General features: G+C 32.9%; 1 pseudogene; it reads right to left on the reverse strand.

The window, feature by feature from the left end:
- LOC108545131 (TGF-beta-activated kinase 1 and MAP3K7-binding protein 3-like) overlaps positions 1–4,509 on the reverse strand; it is a 14,800-nt pseudogene that overhangs the window by 2,172 nt on the left and 8,119 nt on the right.

Genomic DNA, 4,509 nt, shown 5'->3' on the forward strand with positions numbered 1-4,509 from the left:
GCCTCATAGATATTTTTAGCAAGAAGCACATAAACATGGTTTAGAATTAAAGGCCATCAATTTGTAAAATATTCACAACTGACTAAAAAAGAAAAAATGCAGAATAACAGCATAGAATAGCCTAAAAGAACTTAACAGTGAAATTGTCAAACTAAAACTATTACTGATGTCTCAAATATGACCTACAACTATGGAGTAGCAGTCTCTTTACTAGGACCATAACGTTTCTTATATAACCTTTTTCTTAATCTGTGAAACCAAAGTAACAATTTAAATACCAAACTGTTTTTCATGGTACCAAATAGTGAAGTCTGCACCTGTAGGTTGAAGGAGGTTAACTTCTTTCGGTGTGAAGTCAAAATTTATGTAGAGCTGCCTGTTCACGCTTCTCAATCTTGTTATTTCCTCAGGCTAGTATTTGTGGGAAAGTCAACATCAAGCCCAACGTTTAAAAACTGCATTTTATGTTAACATTTCTGACAGTTCATTACCAAATATTTGGCCACAGTTGCTGAGAAACAACATGTTTAAAATCTACGTGTGTTTTCTAAGGGGTAGTCAGGTAAAGTGGTGACACATATTTGCAGTAAACAATGCTCAGAAAAAAAGAAAAAAAAAAGGATAGCCACATATAAATATACAAATATTCCTCGTGTAAAGCAGACACAGTTTTGACATTAAAAAATATTACTTCTTTAATCACACAGCACTGAGACTATTTCACTTAAATACTTATATGTCAAGGGAAACTATAAAAAACCAACATTTTAAAGAGTTAAAGTCAATAATTTTAGGTTTGCCAATTCTGGTGGAAACAATACAGCGGCAGTGGCAGGCATTGAGTTTAGCAGAATTCTTTTATTTTCTCACAATACTCTTTCAAGGTAGGTACTGGTATCTCCTTCAACTTGAAGATAAGGAAACTGAGACACACAGTGATGAAATAATATTCCCAAAGTCATAAATTCAGTAATTGGTAGGGCCAGGATTTATATTGAAACCTACATATATTCTTTTTTGTCTTTATTTTCTAGATTTTTTTTAAAGCTATTAATGTAGAGTATTATATACTCCACTTTATTTTCTTCAGCCTTATCTTTCCACCCAGTCTACTACTCATTAGGCCTTTCAAGTATACAAATAAGGTAGTAAAATGCGAAGTAACTTTTTAGTTCACTTAAATGAAGTGAATATGTGTTTTTTTCACATTAGTATTTTCTTTATGCATACAATTAAAAACTCAGAGATCTGAACCCAAAGTTATGGTTATGAAAGCTTTTAACAGAACCCACTTTCATTAGACTGCCTGGAGTTACCTCAGTTGTAAAGGGGATCTCAACTGTATATACATTAAGTAATAATAATGCAGTACCTCAGGCTGTTAGGAAGTATTAGCAAAATTTGGGTCTGCCCAATAAATTGCAGATATCAAAACAAAATAAGTGTTATAAGAGACAAAATATAATAGCAAGACAATCCCCTAAAATTCTAAAGATAAATATCATTTAGAAATATTTTCTTCTTTTATTACTGAAGGAAAACCCTGAGTAATTAGCATATAAAAATATATAGCCATTAACATATAAAATGTTTCAGTCTGGCTACTAGGTAATACAGAAAAAATTTGAAGCATATACCTGCCCTTTAACAAAAGATATAAAGCACTTACATAGCTAATGTTCTCTTACATGGAATATGCAAGAAAACTGTTCTTTTCTTTTAGGATTATATCAGTAAAGTCAAGTAGCTGAAGAACCTGCTTCCTTAGAAGTCATGAAATTAACTGTTTATAATATTATATCTTTTTTCATAGCTTCTGATTAAACAAAACTGCCTCTCAATAGAAACTACCCATTATCAAAAGTATTCATGGAGGAGGGGTTTCAAGATTCACTGTGTAATTTACAGTTACTTGGATTTCTCTCTTGGATCTCTGAGGGTACTTAATTTAGTTAGCTGAACAGCACTTCTGACTTTCTGTCTTACATTATTTTTTCATTCATAAATTCATACAGACCTATATAAGAAATTCTGAATACAAATCTTTTTAAGAGCTAACACCTTCCACAGCAGTTAATATAATGCTTGGTTTAGTGGTAGATTGAGAGAAATGATGATTATTACAGATCTTTCATGTAATTTTTAAAAAAGATTATTCACAGCTATGCATAAATTTCTGCAACCACATATATAGCTAGACACATACATATATTCCAAATAAATTAGGTAAATGTATTTGTAACTAACTTTTAAAATACTACTTGTTAAGAAATTAATGTTTGAAAACATGAAGTTAATACTGTATGATTAGCACAAAAAAGTCAATTTTCTATTAGGTACCCCTACACAAGAGCAAGATAAAGATCAGGCTACCCAGCATTTACTGAGAAATTACTTGATAAAAACATTATTATATGTGAAGTATATATTCTCTTGAAAAATGGAAAAAATAAAACATAGGTAAATTGGACACAGTTAGTGAGTGCCAGAGCAATTTTAACTCCAAAACCTATGTAAGCATTCTTTCCACAGTATCATAGCAGCACTGGCAGGCATTGGGTTTACCAGAATTATGTGAACCAAAAGGGAATTCTGATTAAATGCTTTATTGCCTGATTAATTCCCACATAATACATTCCTATATTATGTATGTGCCTAAAGTTAAAAGGAAAACAAATTTTAGACTTGCCTCAGATTCACATGGGTAAGATTTTTCCAGTATTTTGCAACCTATACTTTTTCTGAATCTTTACAAAGTTAGGGATTGAGCTAAATGTCTTATATATTAGATTACATAATACTAACAAAACTCTCATGAGATTAATACTGTAACATGCACATTTCATAGGATAAAACAAGTATAAAGTTACCTTATTCAAGAACATATATCAGTGACAGGTAAATTGTAGATGTAGGATTTAATTTTTCATCTGACTCTATAACCCAATATCTAAAACTGCCCCCAAGCTATGCACTCCCTATAGTCCTTCACTTTACTTTGGGCCTAGAAGTGGAAAAACCTGGGAATCACATTCAAATCTCTCATATTCCAAATATTATTATCCACATAAATTGTTTTGAAGCTAAATGGTATGAGAGTTCATTACATTATTCTAGAAATTTTATGTATCTTTGAAATTCTCTGTAATAAAAAGTTAAAAATAAGTTAGTTGTGACATGAATTTCAACTCAATGAAATAAATAAATTATGGTCCAGCATAGTAGTGTCCTCAAAAAATTCTCATTTTCTTTTCTATTGTCTAAAGAAGTCTCATAAATAAAAACTTTGATATAAATCCTATTTTCAGGCCACACATGCTGGCTCATACCTAAACAGTCCCAGAGCTTTTGGAGGATCATGTAAGGCCAGGAGTTCAAGACCAACCAGGGTAACAGAATGACACCACATTTTTAAAAAAATAGATAAATTAAAAATAAATAAAAATTAAAATATATAGTACTCCTAGCTACTTAGGAGCCTGCGGTAGAAGGACTGCTTAAGCCTAGGAGTTCAAGGCTGCAGCATGCTATGATTATACTATGACACTCTGGTCTGGTCTGGTCAACAGAGAGAGAGCCTCTCTCTGAGACATATAAATAAAATATAAATATAAAATATATATAAAATATAAAAATGTAAGTACTGTTTTCATAGTTTTGAAGCACTACTAGTACACATTGTGCATCAGATAGCTTCCTACTACCAACAAAAAGTTTAGTAGGGTCATATCTGGCAGAAATTTTCATATCGTAAGTGCTTGCCATTAGCAAAAAAATTCAGAGGATTATTTTAAAAGAAGTGAGTTCTGGGCTAAGAAAATTTGTTTTTACAGGTACTTAATGGACTCAAAGTGCTCAATGAACACAGGTGGATTACCAAATTGGTTATATCCTTCAATGTCTTCCCTAATGAGACAACTGAATTAAGATTTCAAATGGAGAGAAAAAGAAGAGTTGATTTACATTAATACTGCCTTTCATTTATATTTAAAGATGGCTTTCAGCCAGGTATGGTGACTCATGCCTACAATCCTGGCACTTTGGGAGGCTGAAGCAGGCAGCTCACTTGAGCCCGGGAGTTTGAGATCAGCCTGGCCAAATTGTGAAACCCTAACTCTACTAAAAACACAAAAATTGGCTGGGCATGGTGGAACATCCCTTCAATCCCAGCTACTCAGGTGGCTGAAGTGCAAGAATCACTTCAATCTAGGAGGCTGAGGTTGCAGTGAGCTGAGATTGCACCACTTCACTATAGCCTGGGTGACAGAGAAAGGCTGTCTCAAAAACAAAACAAACAAAAAGATACCTTTCATTTGAAGACAGTTCTAATTTTACAACTGTTAATGATATCAATGTTTAAAATTTAGTTACTATTAGAAACAGCATTTTTATTTATTTATTTATTTTTATTTTTTTTGGAGAGGGAGTCTTGCTGTGTCGCCCAGGCTGGAGTGCAGTGGCCGGATCTCAGCTCACTGCAAGCTCCGCCTCCCGGGTTTACGCCTTTCT

The sequence above is a fragment of the Rhinopithecus bieti genome, unplaced genomic scaffold, assembly GCF_001698545.2.
Source record: "Rhinopithecus bieti isolate Rb0 unplaced genomic scaffold, ASM169854v2 scaffold_29348, whole genome shotgun sequence".
Taxonomy (NCBI): Eukaryota; Metazoa; Chordata; class Mammalia; order Primates; family Cercopithecidae; genus Rhinopithecus; species Rhinopithecus bieti.